Genomic DNA, 15,000 nt, shown 5'->3' with positions numbered 1-15,000 from the left:
CTTCTTTTTTTTTTTGAGTACAGAGGAGACGAGAGAGAGAAGGAGACATAGTGAGGTGATTGAATTTAACAAGACCGCTCCCATTTCTGTCAAGCTGTGGATGAGGACCAGCGGGGGCGTCCCTTCTGTGGCTACAGAAGGGGAATAAATATCAGAAAAGAGATGGGAGAAAGAGAGAGAAGAAAGAGTGAGAGAAAGAGAAAGAGAAAGAGAAGAAGAGAGGAAAGAGCGATGAGAGAGAGAGAGAAGAAGAGAGAGATGAGAGAGCAGAGAGAGAGAAAGAGAGAGAAAGAGAGAGAGTAACTGAATATTTGCGAGTGTGTTCATGTGTCCATCTTGTCTACATCTGTGTTTGTCTTCCTATGATTGAATGTTTGCCTTTATTCACGTGTGAGGGTGAATTTAAATGGTGTGTGTGTGTGTATTTGTGTGTCTGTGTGTGGGTGTGTGTGTGCCTAAGTGTGTGTGTGCCTAAGTGTGTGTGTGTGTGTGTGTACTGGTGTGTACACGTGTGAGGGTGAATTTAAATGGTGTGTGTGTGTGTATTTGTGTGTCTATGTGTCTATGTGTGTGGGTGTGTGTGGGTGTGTATGTGCGTGTGTGTGTGTGTGCCTAAGTGTGTGTGTGTGTGTGTGTGTACTGGTGTGTGTGCTTCTGTGTGCGTGTGTGTGTGCATGTTTGTGTGTGTGTGTGTGTGTGTGTGTGTGTGTGTGTGCGTGTGTGTGCGTCTGTGTGCGCGTGTGTTTGTGTGTGCATGTGTGTGTGTCTGCGTGCGCGCGTGTGTTTGTGTGTGCGTGTGTGTGTGTGTGTGCGTGTGTGTGTGCGTCTGCGTGTGTGTTTGTGTGTGTGTGTGTGTGTGTGTGTGTGTGTGTGTGTGTGTGTGTGTGTGTGCGCGCGCGCAAGTACAGAGTGTATACAGTAGAAATGACGTTTAATAGAACTGCATGTCTGGGTTAGTTCTCCACAGGGGTGTGTAAACTTTTAACCTTTATGCCGGCTTGAATTCAGAGTAAGAGAAGAATAGAGAGAGAGAAGAATAGAGAGAGAGAAGAATAGAGAGAGAGAGAAGAATAGAGAGAGAGAGTAAAATATACAGTAGAGTCCAGTGATTAACTGCTGCAGAGTGAAAGTAATTCACTGAGTCTGAGACCCACAGTGCACTCACTCCATAATGCATTCTGTCTGTCTGTCTGTCTGTCCATCCGTCTGTCCGTCCGTCCGTCCGTCCATCTGTCTGTCCGTCTTTCTGTCTCTTCAGACATCAGTCTGTCTGTGAAAAGAATGAAACTTATTCTTAAATATTTCTTTCTTTCTTTCTTTCTTTCTTTCTTTCTTTCTTTCTTTCTTTCTTTCTTTCTTTCTTTCTTTCTTTCTCTCCCCCACTTGACACTGATGAAGATAGTTACGTACCACTTGTGGAAGGAGTCTCAGGTGTGAGCTGTGTGTACGAGTGTGAGGTAAAGCTGTAATAGATGTTAGAGTAAAAGTGTAAAGTGTGTGTTGGAGGTAACTCCTGCTTTCCTCCGGCTGCTTGGCATGTGGACACTTTAGTGTTGAAGAGGGATTACTGTAAATCCTGCTACTGCAGTTTGATGTCGTCCCTGAGGAAGGTTCTGGATTACAAGTTCTCACACGCTGATGGAGCTGGAGACGGATCACACGATTAGGAGACAATCAAACAGTCGTGGGCTCATGGGAAATGTAGTTCAAATGAAGGACAAGGTAGTGGAGGAAGAGATGGATGATCGGGGGGGGTTACAGAGAGCAGGAAGACATGGAGGAAAAGCAGGAAGCTGTAAAGGAGAGCAGAGTGAAGGAGAGCAGAGTGAAGGAGAGCAGAGTGAAGGAGAGCAGAGTGAAGGAGAAAAGTGTGAAGGAGAAAAGAGTGAAGGAGAAAAGTGTGAAGGAGAAAAGAGTGAAGGAGAAAAGTGTGAAGGAGAAAAGTGTGAAGGAGAAAAGTGTGAAGGAGAAAAGTGTGAAGGAGAGCAGAGTGAAGGAGAGCAGTGTTTACAGTTGTGTTGTGTCGAGAGCAGTGTTTACACTTGTGTTGAGTCGAGAGCAGTGTTTACAGTTGTGTTGTGTTGAGAGCAGTGTTTACAGTTGTGTTGTGTCGAGAGCAGTGTTTACAGTTGTGTTGTGCCGAGAGCAGTGTTTACAGTTGTGTTGTGTCGAGAGCAGTGTTTACAGGAGTGTTGTGTCGAGAGCAGTGTTTACAGGTGTGTTGTGTCGAGAGCAGTGTTTACAGGAGTGTTGTGTCGAGAGCAGTGTTTACAGGAGTGTTGTGTCGAGAGCAGTGTTTACAGGTGTGTTGTGTCGAGAGCAGTGTTTACAGGAGTGTTGTGTCGAGAGCAGTGTTTACAGGAGTGTTGTGTCGAGAGCAGTGTTTACAAGGAGTGTTGTGTCGAGAGCAGTGTTTACAGGTGTGTTGTGTCGAGAGCAGTGTTTACAGTTGTGTTGTGTCGAGAGCAGTGTTTACAGGTGTGTTGTGTCGAGAGCAGTGTTTACAGGAATGTTGTGTCGAGAGCAGTGTTTACTGTTGTGTTGTGTCGAGAGCAGTGTTTACAGGAGTGTTGTGTCGAGAGCAGTGTTTACAGGAGTGTTGTGTCGAGAGCAGTGTTTACAGGAGTGTTGTGTCGAGAGCAGTGTTTACAGGAGTGGTGTGTCGAGAGCAGTGTTTACAGTTGTGTTGTGTCGAGAGCAGTGTTTACAGGTGTGTTGTGTCGAGAGCAGTGTTTACAGTTGTGTTGTGTCGAGAGCAGTGTTTACAGTTGTGTTGTGTCGAGAGCAGTGTTTACAGGTGTGTTGTGTCGAGAGCAGTGTTTACAGGAGTGTTGTGTCGAGAGCAGTGTTTACAGGTGTGTTGTGTCGAGAGCAGTGTTTACAGGAGTGTTGTGTCGAGAGCAGTGTTTACAGTTGTGTTGTGTCGAGAGCAGTGTTTACAGGTGTGTTGTGTCGAGAGCAGTGTTTACAGTTGTGTTGTGTCGAGAGCAGTGTTTACACTTGTGTTGTGTTGTGTCGAGAGCAGTGTTTACAGGAGTGTTGTGTCGAGAGCAGTGTTTACAGGTGTGTTGTGTCGAGAGCAGTGTTTACAGGAGTGTTGTGTCGAGAGCAGTGTTTACAGTTGTGTTGTGTCGAGAGCAGTGTTTACAGGAGTGTTGTGTCGAGAGCAGTGTTTACAGGAGTGTTGTGTTGTGTTGAGAGCAGTGTTTACAGTTGTGTTGTGTCGAGAGAAGTGTTTACAGGTGTGTTGTGTCGAGAGCAGTGTTTACAGTTGTGTTGTGTCGAGAGCAGTGTTTACACTTGTGTTGTGTTGTGTCGAGAGCAGTGTTTACAGGAGTGTTGTGTCGAGAGCAGTGTTTACAGGTGTGTTGTGTCGAGAGCAGTGTTTACAGGAGTGTTGTGTCGAGAGCAGTGTTTACAGTTGTGTTGTGTCGAGAGCAGTGTTTACAGGAGTGTTGTGTCGAGAGCAGTGTTTACAGGAGTGTTGTGTTGTGTTGAGAGCAGTGTTTACAGTTGTGTTGTGTCGAGAGAAGTGTTTACAGGTGTGTTGTGTCGAGAGCAGTGTTTACAGGTGTGTTGTGTCGAGAGCAGTGTTTACAGGAGTGTTGTGTCGAGAGCAGTGTTTACAGTTGTGTTGTGTCGAGAGCAGTGTTTACAGTTGTGTTGTGTTGTGTCGAGAGCAGTGTTTACAGTTGTGTTGTGTTGTGTCGAGAGCAGTGTTTACAGTTGTGTTGTGTCGAGAGCAGTGTTTACAGTTGTGTTGTGTCGAGAGCAGTGTTTACAGGAGTGTTGTGTCGAGAGCAGTGTTTACAGGAGTGTTGTGTCGAGAGCAGTGTTTACAGTTGTGTTGTGTCGAGAGCAGTGTTTACACTTGTGTTGTGTTGTGTCGAGAGCAGTGTTTACAGTTGTGTTGTGTCGAGAGCAGTGTTTACAGGAGTGTTGTGTCGAGAGCAGTGTTTACAGGTGTGTTGTGTCGAGAGCAGTGTTTACAGGAGTGTTGTGTCGAGAGCAGTGTTTACAGGAGTGTTGTGTCGAGAGCAGTGTTTACAGTTGTGTTGTGTCGAGAGCAGTGTTTACAGTTGTGTTGTGTCGAGAGCAGTGTTTACAGGAGTGTTGTGTTGTGTCGAGAGCAGTGTTTACAGGAGTGTTGTGTTGTGTCGAGAGCAGTGTTTACAGGTGTGTTGTGTCGAGAGCAGTGTTTACAGGTGTGTTGTGTCGAGAGCAGTGTTTACAGGAGTGTTGTGTCGAGAGCAGTGTTTACAGTTGTGTTGTGTCGAGAGCAGTGTTTACAGGAGTGTTGTGTCGAGAGCAGTGTTTACAGTTGTGTTGTGTCGAGAGCAGTGTTTACAGGAGTGTTGTGTCGAGAGCAGTGTTTACAGGAGTGTTGTGTCGAGAGCAGTGTTTACAGTTGTGTTGTGTCGAGAGCAGTGTTTACAGGTGTGTTGTGTCGAGAGCAGTGTTTACAGTTGTGTTGTGTCGAGAGCAGTGTTTACACTTGTGTTGTGTTGTGTCGAGAGCAGTGTTTACAGGAGTGTTGTGTCGAGAGCAGTGTTTACAGGTGTGTTGTGTCGAGAGCAGTGTTTACAGGAGTGTTGTGTCGAGAGCAGTGTTTACAGTTGTGTTGTGTCGAGAGCAGTGTTTACAGGAGTGTTGTGTCGAGAGCAGTGTTTACAGGAGTGTTGTGTTGTGTTGAGAGCAGTGTTTACAGTTGTGTTGTGTCGAGAGAAGTGTTTACAGGTGTGTTGTGTCGAGAGCAGTGTTTACAGGTGTGTTGTGTCGAGAGCAGTGTTTACAGGAGTGTTGTGTCAAGAGCAGTGTTTACAGTTGTGTTGTGTCGAGAGCAGTGTTTACAGTTGTGTTGTGTTGTGTCGAGAGCAGTGTTTACAGTTGTGTTGTGTTGTGTCGAGAGCAGTGTTTACAGTTGTGTTGTGTCGAGAGCAGTGTTTACAGTTGTGTTGTGTCGAGAGCAGTGTTTACAGGAGTGTTGTGTCGAGAGCAGTGTTTACAGGAGTGTTGTGTCGAGAGCAGTGTTTACAGTTGTGTTGTGTCGAGAGCAGTGTTTACAGGTGTGTTGTGTCGAGAGCAGTGTTTACAGTTGTGTTGTGTCGAGAGCAGTGTTTACAGTTGTGTTGTGTTGTGTCGAGAGCAGTGTTTACAGTTGTGTTGTGTTGTGTCGAGAGCAGTGTTTACAGTTGTGTTGTGTCGAGAGCAGTGTTTACAGTTGTGTTGTGTCGAGAGCAGTGTTTACAGGAGTGTTGTGTCGAGAGCAGTGTTTACAGGAGTGTTGTGTCGAGAGCAGTGTTTACAGGAGTGTTGTGTCGAGAGCAGTGTTTACAGGTGTGTTGTGTCGAGAGCAGTGTTTACAGTTGTGTTGTGTCGAGAGCAGTGTTTACACTTGTGTTGTGTTGTGTCGAGAGCAGTGTTTACAGTTGTGTTGTGTCGAGAGCAGTGTTTACAGGAGTGTTGTGTCGAGAGCAGTGTTTACAGGTGTGTTGTGTCGAGAGCAGTGTTTACAGGAGTGTTGTGTCGAGAGCAGTGTTTACAGTTGTGTTGTGTCGAGAGCAGTGTTTACAGTTGTGTTGTGTCGAGAGCAGTGTTTACAGGTGTGTTGTGTTGAGAGCAGTGTTTACAGGAGTGTTGTGTCGAGAGCAGTGTTTACAGGAGTGTTGTGTCGAGAGCAGTGTTTACAGGTGTGTTGTGTCGAGAGCAGTGTTTACAGGAGTGTTGTGTCGAGAGCAGTGTTTACAGTTGTGTTGTGTCGAGAGCAGTGTTTACAGGAGTGTTGTGTCGAGAGCAGTGTTTACAGGAGTGTTGTGTCGAGAGCAGTGTTTACAGGTGTGTTGTGTCGAGAGCAGTGTTTACACTTGTGTTGTGTTGTGTCGAGAGCAGTGTTTACAGTTGTGTTGTGTCGAGAGCAGTGTTTACAGAAGTGTTGTGTCGAGAGCAGTGTTTACAGGAGTGTTGTGTCGAGAGCAGTGTTTACACTTGTGTTGTGTTGTGTCGAGAGCAGTGTTTACAGTTGTGTTGTGTCGAGAGCAGTGTTTACAGGAGTGTTGTGTCGAGAGCAGTGTTTACAGTTGTGTTGTGTCGAGTGCAGTGTTTACAGGTGTGTTGTGTCGAGAGCAGTGTTTACAGTTGTGTTGTGTCGAGAGCAGTGTTTACAGTTGTGTTTTGTCGAGAGCAGTGTTTACAGGTGTGTTGTGTCGAGAGCAGTGTTTACAGGAGTGTTGTGTCGAGAGCAGTGTTTACAGGTGTGTTGTGTCGAGAGCAGTGTTTACAGGAGTGTTGTGTCGAGAGCAGTGTTTACAGTTGTGTTGTGTCGAGAGCAGTGTTTACAGGAGTGTTGTGTCGAGAGCAGTGTTTACAGGAGTGTTGTGTCGAGAGCAGTGTTTACTGTTGTGTTGTGTCGAGAGCAGTGTTTACAGTTGTGTTGTGTCGAGAGCAGTGTTTACAGGAGTGTTGTGTTGTGTCGAGAGCAGTGTTTACAGGAGTGTTGTGTTGTGTCGAGAGCAGTGTTTACAGGAGTGTTCTGTCGAGAGCAGTGTTAACAGGTGTGTTGTGTCGAGAGCAGTGTTTACAGGTGTGTTGTGTCGAGAGCAGTGTTTACAGGAGTGTTGTGTCGAGAGCAGTGTTTACAGGAGTGTTGTGTCGAGAGCAGTGTTTACAGGAGTGTTGTGTCGAGAGCAGTGTTTACAGGAGTGTTGTGTCGAGAGCAGTGTTTACTGTTGTGTTGTGTCGAGAGCAGTGTTTACAGGTGTGTTGTGTCGAGAGCAGTGTTTACAGGTGTGTTGTGTCGAGAGCAGTGTTTACAGGAGTGTTGTGTCGAGAGCAGTGTTTACAGTTGTGTTGTGTCGAGAGCAGTGTTTACAGGTGTGTTGTGTCGAGAGCAGTTTTTACAGGTGTGTTGTGTTGAGAGCAGTGTTTACAGTTGTGTTGTGTCGAGAGCAGTGTTTACACTTGTGTTGTGTTGTGTCGAGAGCAGTGTTTACAGTTGTGTTGTGTCGAGAGCAGTGTTTACAGAAGTGTTGTGTCGAGAGCAGTGTTTACAGGAGTGTTGTGTCGAGAGCAGTGTTTACACTTGTGTTGTGTTGTGTCGAGAGCAGTGTTTACAGTTGTGTTGTGTCGAGAGCAGTGTTTACAGTTGTGTTGTGTCGAGAGCAGTGTTTACAGGAGTGTTGTGTCGAGAGCAGTGTTTACACTTGTGTTGTGTCGAGAGCAGTGTTTACAGGAGTGTTGTGTCGAGAGCAGTTTTTACAGGAGTGTTGTGTCGAGAGCAGTGTTTACAGGAGTGTTGTGTCTAGAGCAGTGTTTACAGTTGTGTTGTGTCGAGAGCAGTGTTTACAGTTGTGTTGTGTCGAGAGCAGTGTTTACAGGAGTGTTGTGTCGAGAGCAGTGTTTACAGGAGTGTTGTGTCGAGAGCAGTGTTTACAGGTGTGTTGTGTCGAGAGCAGTGTTTACAGGTGTGTTGTGTCGAGAGCAGTGTTTACAGGTGTGTTGTGTCGAGAGCAGTGTTTACAGGAGTGTTGTGTCGAGAGCAGTGTTTACAGTTGTGTTGTGTCGAGAGCAGTGTTTACAGTTGTGTTGTGTTGTGTCGAGAGCAGTGTTTACAGTTGTGTTGTGTTGTGTCGAGAGCAGTGTTTACAGTTGTGTTGTGTCGAGAGCAGTGTTTACAGTTGTGTTGTGTCGAGAGCAGTGTTTACAGGAGTGTTGTGTCGAGAGCAGTGTTTACAGGAGTGTTGTGTCGAGAGCAGTGTTTACAGTTGTGTTGTGTCGAGAGCAGTGTTTACACTTGTGTTGTGTTGTGTCGAGAGCAGTGTTTACAGTTGTGTTGTGTCGAGAGCAGTGTTTACAGGAGTGTTGTGTCGAGAGCAGTGTTTACAGGTGTGTTGTGTCGAGAGCAGTGTTTACAGGAGTGTTGTGTCGAGAGCAGTGTTTACAGGAGTGTTGTGTCGAGAGCAGTGTTTACAGTTGTGTTGTGTCGAGAGCAGTGTTTACAGTTGTGTTGTGTCGAGAGCAGTGTTTACAGGAGTGTTGTGTTGTGTCGAGAGCAGTGTTTACAGGAGTGTTGTGTTGTGTCGAGAGCAGTGTTTACAGGTGTGTTGTGTCGAGAGCAGTGTTTACAGGTGTGTTGTGTCGAGAGCAGTGTTTACAGGAGTGTTGTGTCGAGAGCAGTGTTTACAGTTGTGTTGTGTCGAGAGCAGTGTTTACAGTTGTGTTGTGTCGAGAGCAGTGTTTACAGTTGTGTTGTGTTGTGTCGAGAGCAGTGTTTACAGGAGTGTTGTGTCGAGAGCAGTGTTTACAGTTGTGTTGTGTCGAGAGCAGTGTTTACAGGAGTGTTGTGTCGAGAGCAGTGTTTACAGGAGTGTTGTGTCGAGAGCAGTGTTTACAGTTGTGTTGTGTCGAGAGCAGTGTTTACAGGTGTGTTGTGTCGAGAGCAGTGTTTACAGTTGTGTTGTGTCGAGAGCAGTGTTTACACTTGTGTTGTGTTGTGTCGAGAGCAGTGTTTACAGGAGTGTTGTGTCGAGAGCAGTGTTTACAGGTGTGTTGTGTCGAGAGCAGTGTTTACAGGAGTGTTGTGTCGAGAGCAGTGTTTACAGTTGTGTTGTGTCGAGAGCAGTGTTTACAGGAGTGTTGTGTCGAGAGCAGTGTTTACAGGAGTGTTGTGTTGTGTTGAGAGCAGTGTTTACAGTTGTGTTGTGTCGAGAGAAGTGTTTACAGGTGTGTTGTGTCGAGAGCAGTGTTTACAGGTGTGTTGTGTCGAGAGCAGTGTTTACAGGAGTGTTGTGTCAAGAGCAGTGTTTACAGTTGTGTTGTGTCGAGAGCAGTGTTTACAGTTGTGTTGTGTTGTGTCGAGAGCAGTGTTTACAGTTGTGTTGTGTTGTGTCGAGAGCAGTGTTTACAGTTGTGTTGTGTCGAGAGCAGTGTTTACAGTTGTGTTGTGTCGAGAGCAGTGTTTACAGGAGTGTTGTGTCGAGAGCAGTGTTTACAGGAGTGTTGTGTCGAGAGCAGTGTTTACAGTTGTGTTGTGTCGAGAGCAGTGTTTACAGGTGTGTTGTGTCGAGAGCAGTGTTTACAGTTGTGTTGTGTCGAGAGCAGTGTTTACAGTTGTGTTGTGTTGTGTCGAGAGCAGTGTTTACAGTTGTGTTGTGTTGTGTCGAGAGCAGTGTTTACAGTTGTGTTGTGTCGAGAGCAGTGTTTACAGTTGTGTTGTGTCGAGAGCAGTGTTTACAGGAGTGTTGTGTCGAGAGCAGTGTTTACAGGAGTGTTGTGTCGAGAGCAGTGTTTACAGGAGTGTTGTGTCGAGAGCAGTGTTTACAGGTGTGTTGTGTCGAGAGCAGTGTTTACAGTTGTGTTGTGTCGAGAGCAGTGTTTACACTTGTGTTGTGTTGTGTCGAGAGCAGTGTTTACAGTTGTGTTGTGTCGAGAGCAGTGTTTACAGGAGTGTTGTGTCGAGAGCAGTGTTTACAGGTGTGTTGTGTCGAGAGCAGTGTTTACAGGAGTGTTGTGTCGAGAGCAGTGTTTACAGTTGTGTTGTGTCGAGAGCAGTGTTTACAGTTGTGTTGTGTCGAGAGCAGTGTTTACAGGTGTGTTGTGTTGAGAGCAGTGTTTACAGGAGTGTTGTGTCGAGAGCAGTGTTTACAGGAGTGTTGTGTCGAGAGCAGTGTTTACAGGTGTGTTGTGTCGAGAGCAGTGTTTACAGGAGTGTTGTGTCGAGAGCAGTGTTTACAGTTGTGTTGTGTCGAGAGCAGTGTTTACAGGAGTGTTGTGTCGAGAGCAGTGTTTACAGGAGTGTTGTGTCGAGAGCAGTGTTTACAGGTGTGTTGTGTCGAGAGCAGTGTTTACACTTGTGTTGTGTTGTGTCGAGAGCAGTGTTTACAGTTGTGTTGTGTCGAGAGCAGTGTTTACAGAAGTGTTGTGTCGAGAGCAGTGTTTACAGGAGTGTTGTGTCGAGAGCAGTGTTTACACTTGTGTTGTGTTGTGTCGAGAGCAGTGTTTACAGTTGTGTTGTGTCGAGAGCAGTGTTTACAGGAGTGTTGTGTCGAGAGCAGTGTTTACAGTTGTGTTGTGTCGAGTGCAGTGTTTACAGGTGTGTTGTGTCGAGAGCAGTGTTTACAGTTGTGTTGTGTCGAGAGCAGTGTTTACAGTTGTGTTTTGTCGAGAGCAGTGTTTACAGGTGTGTTGTGTCGAGAGCAGTGTTTACAGGAGTGTTGTGTCGAGAGCAGTGTTTACAGGTGTGTTGTGTCGAGAGCAGTGTTTACAGGAGTGTTGTGTCGAGAGCAGTGTTTACAGTTGTGTTGTGTCGAGAGCAGTGTTTACAGGAGTGTTGTGTCGAGAGCAGTGTTTACAGGAGTGTTGTGTCGAGAGCAGTGTTTACTGTTGTGTTGTGTCGAGAGCAGTGTTTACAGTTGTGTTGTGTCGAGAGCAGTGTTTACAGGAGTGTTGTGTTGTGTCGAGAGCAGTGTTTACAGGAGTGTTGTGTTGTGTCGAGAGCAGTGTTTACAGGAGTGTTCTGTCGAGAGCAGTGTTAACAGGTGTGTTGTGTCGAGAGCAGTGTTTACAGGTGTGTTGTGTCGAGAGCAGTGTTTACAGGAGTGTTGTGTCGAGAGCAGTGTTTACAGGAGTGTTGTGTCGAGAGCAGTGTTTACAGGAGTGTTGTGTCGAGAGCAGTGTTTACAGGAGTGTTGTGTCGAGAGCAGTGTTTACTGTTGTGTTGTGTCGAGAGCAGTGTTTACAGGTGTGTTGTGTCGAGAGCAGTGTTTACAGGTGTGTTGTGTCGAGAGCAGTGTTTACAGGAGTGTTGTGTCGAGAGCAGTGTTTACAGTTGTGTTGTGTCGAGAGCAGTGTTTACAGGTGTGTTGTGTCGAGAGCAGTTTTTACAGGTGTGTTGTGTTGAGAGCAGTGTTTACAGTTGTGTTGTGTCGAGAGCAGTGTTTACACTTGTGTTGTGTTGTGTCGAGAGCAGTGTTTACAGTTGTGTTGTGTCGAGAGCAGTGTTTACAGAAGTGTTGTGTCGAGAGCAGTGTTTACAGGAGTGTTGTGTCGAGAGCAGTGTTTACACTTGTGTTGTGTTGTGTCGAGAGCAGTGTTTACAGTTGTGTTGTGTCGAGAGCAGTGTTTACAGTTGTGTTGTGTCGAGAGCAGTGTTTACAGGAGTGTTGTGTCGAGAGCAGTGTTTACACTTGTGTTGTGTCGAGAGCAGTGTTTACAGGAGTGTTGTGTCGAGAGCAGTTTTTACAGGAGTGTTGTGTCGAGAGCAGTGTTTACAGGAGTGTTGTGTCTAGAGCAGTGTTTACAGTTGTGTTGTGTCGAGAGCAGTGTTTACAGTTGTGTTGTGTCGAGAGCAGTGTTTACAGGAGTGTTGTGTCGAGAGCAGTGTTTACAGGAGTGTTGTGTCGAGAGCAGTGTTTACAGGTGTGTTGTGTCGAGAGCAGTGTTTACAGGTGTGTTGTGTCGAGAGCAGTGTTTACAGGTGTGTTGTGTCGAGAGCAGTGTTTACAGGAGTGTTGTGTCGAGAGCAGTGTTTACAGTTGTGTTGTGTCGAGAGCAGTGTTTACAGTTGTGTTGTGTTGTGTCGAGAGGAGAGTTTACAGTTGGTTGTGTTGTGTCGAGAGCAGTGTTTACAGTTGTGTTGTGTCGAGAGCAGTGTTTACAGTTGTGTTGTGTCGAGAGCAGTGTTTACAGGAGAGTTGTGTCGAGAGCAGTGTATACAGGAGTGTTGAGTCGAGAGCAGTGTTTACAGTTGTGTTGTGTCGAGAGCAGTGTTTACACTTGTGTTGTGTTGTGTCGAGAGCAGTGTTTACAGTTGTGTTGTGTCGAGAGCAGTGTTTACAGGAGTGTTGTGTCGAGAGCAGTGTTTACAGGTGTGTTGTGTCGAGAGCAGTGTTTACAGGAGTGTTGTGTCGAGAGCAGTGTTTACAGGAGTGTTGTGTCGAGAGCAGTGTTTACAGTTGTGTTGTGTCGAGAGCAGTGTTTACAGTTGTGTTGTGTCGAGAGCAGTGTTTACAGGAGTGTTGTGTTGTGTCGAGAGCAGTGTTTACAGGAGTGTTGTGTTGTGTCGAGAGCAGTGTTTACAGGTGTGTTGTGTCGAGAGCAGTGTTTACAGGTGTGTTGTGTCGAGAGCAGTGTTTACAGTTGTGTTGTGTCGAGAGCAGTGTTTACAGGAGTGTTGTGTCGAGAGCATTGTTTACAGGAGTGTTGTGTTGTGTCGAGAGCAGTGTTTACAGTTGTGTTGTGTCGAGAGCAGTGTTTACAGGTGTGTTGTGTCGAGAGCAGTGTTTACAGGTGTGTTGTGTCGAGAGCAGTGTTTACAGGAGTGTTGTGTCGAGAGCAGTGTTTACAGGAGTGTTGTGTCGAGAGCAGTGTTTACAGTTGTGTTGTGTTGTGTCGAGAGCAGTGTTTACAGGAGTGTTGTGTCGAGAGCAGTGTTTACAGTTGTGTTGTGTCGAGAGCAGTGTTTACAGTTGTGTTGTGTCGAGAGCAGTGTTTACAGTTGTGTTGTGTTGTGTCGAGAGCAGTGTTTACAGGAGTGTTGTGTCGAGAGCAGTGTTTACAGTTGTGTTGTGTCGAGAGCAGTGTTTACAGGAGTGTTGTGTGGAGTCGAGAGCAGAGTTTACAGGTGTGTTGTGTCGAGAGCAGTGTTTACAGTTGTGTTGTGTCGAGAGCAGTGTTTACAGGTGTGTTGTGTCGAGAGCAGTGTTTACAGTTGTGTTGTGTCGAGAGCAGTGTTTACACTTGTGTTGTGTTGTGTCGAGAGCAGTGTTTACAGTTGTGTTGTGTCGAGAGCAGTGTTTACAGGAGTGTTGTGTCGAGAGCAGTGTTTACAGGTGTGTTGTGTCGAGAGCAGTGTTTACAGGAGTGTTGTGTCGAGAGCAGTGTTTACAGTTGTGTTGTGTCGAGAGCAGTGTTTACAGTTGTGTTGTGTCGAGAGCAGTGTTTACAGGTGTGTTGTGTCGAGAGCAGTGTTTACAGTTGTGTTGTGTCGAGAGCAGTGTTTACACTTGTGTTGTGTTGTGTCGAGAGCAGTGTTTACAGTTGTGTTGTGTCGAGAGCAGTGTTTACAGGAGTGTTGTGTCGAGAGCAGTGTTTACAGGAGTGTTGTGTCGAGAGCAGTGTTTACACTTGTGTTGTGTTGTGTCGAGAGCAGTGTTTACAGTTGTGTTGTGTCGAGAGCAGTGTTTACAGGAGTGTTGTGTCGAGAGCAGTGTTTACAGTTGTGTTGTGTCGAGAGCAGTGTTTACAGGTGTGTTGTGTCGAGAGCAGTTTTTACAGGAGTGTTGTGTCGAGAGCAGTGTTTACAGGAGTGTTGTGTCGAGAGCAGTGTTTACAGTTGTGTTGTGTCGAGAGCAGTGTTTACAGGAGTGTTGTGTCGAGAGCAGTTTTTACAGGAGTGTTGTGTCGAGAGCAGTGTTTACAGGAGTGTTGTGTTGAGAGCAGTGTTTACAGTTGTGTTGTGTCGAGAGCAGTGTTTACAGGTGTGTTGTGTCGAGAGCAGTGTTTACAGGAGTGTTGTGTCGAGAGCAGTGTTTACAGGTGTGTTGTGTCGAGAGCAGTGTTTACAGGAGTGTTGTGTCGAGAGCAGTGTTTACAGTTGTGTTGTGTCGAGAGCAGTGTTTACAGGAGTGTTGTGTCGAGAGCAGTGTTTACAGGAGTGTTGTGTTGTGTCGAGAGCAGTGTTTACAGTTGTGTTGTGTCGAGAGCAGTGTTTACAGGTGTGTTGTGTCGAGAGCAGTGTTTACAGGTGTGTTGTGTTGAGAGCAGTGTTTACAGGAGTGTTGTGTCGAGAGCAGTGTTTACAGGTGTGTTGTGTCGAGAGCAGTGTTTACAGTTGTGTTGTGTTGTGTCGAGAGCAGTGTTTACAGGAGTGTTGTGTCGAGAGCAGTGTTTACAGTTGTGTTGTGTCGAGAGCAGTGTTTACAGGAGTGTTGTGTCGAGAGCAGTGTTTACAGTTGTGTTGTGTCGAGAGCAGTGTTTACAGTTGTGTTGTGTCGAGAGCAGTGTTTACAGTTGTGTTGTGTCGAGAGCAGTGTTTACACTTGTGTTGAGTCGAGAGCAGTGTTTACAGTTGTGTTGTGTTGTGTCGAGAGCAGTGTTTACAGGAGTGTTTTTTAAGTGTTAATGTTTTTACTGTAAAATGGAAAGAATGAATATGAATGCGATCAGATACAAATAAGATAAACCTTTATGAGTGAGTGTGATATTCAGAGCAACACAGACACCAAGTTTTACTCAATTAATTAATCTAATCTAATCTAATCTAATCTAATCTAATCTAATCTAATCTAAGCCTTTATCATGCTAATCTCATATAAGTGATAAAAACTGATGAGTTGTGATGATATGATGAAGTTCTTACATGGAAACACACGTATAATTATCCAGACAGATCGGAGATATTAGATTAAAAAGCTCTCATTATAGGGTGTGTGTATGTGTTTGTGTGTGTGTGTGTGCGTGTGTGTGTGTGCGTGTGTGTGTGTGTGTGTGTGTGTGCGTGCGTGCGTGCGTGCGTGCGTTCGTGTGTGTGTGTGTGTTGTGACTAATCAGGAGTGTAAATAATTCTCCGTCACATTAGCAGGTGGAGCAGGTGGTTGGTGTTAAAGGCAGTCTACACAGGGAGGTGATGAGTCACGGTGTTTGTGGGAAACAGATTCCAGTCAAGGCCTCGTTACTGTTTCATATAAACACAAGGAGAAAAATATCTAAAACACACCACAGAGAGACTGCACAGGATGGATCTACTGCCTGTGGTGAAGAATTCTCTGTCTCTGTGAAAAACAATTATTCTACAGCTCTCTCTTACACACACACACACACACACACACACACACACACACACACACACACACACACACACCTTGTTTTCCCAGGAGGCTTAAACACTGCATATATATTCTTCACTAATGGAGTAGCATGCTGCAGTTATCTATCTGGACTCTACAGCAGACACTTTCACACATTCACAGGCAATTTATCTTACACGAGCCACCTGCTGGCCTGCTT

The sequence above is a fragment of the Tachysurus fulvidraco genome, chromosome 15, assembly GCF_022655615.1.
Source record: "Tachysurus fulvidraco isolate hzauxx_2018 chromosome 15, HZAU_PFXX_2.0, whole genome shotgun sequence".
In the NCBI taxonomy this organism is placed as follows: domain Eukaryota; kingdom Metazoa; phylum Chordata; class Actinopteri; order Siluriformes; family Bagridae; genus Tachysurus; species Tachysurus fulvidraco.
Note: the sequence above shows the minus strand (reverse complement) of the source record.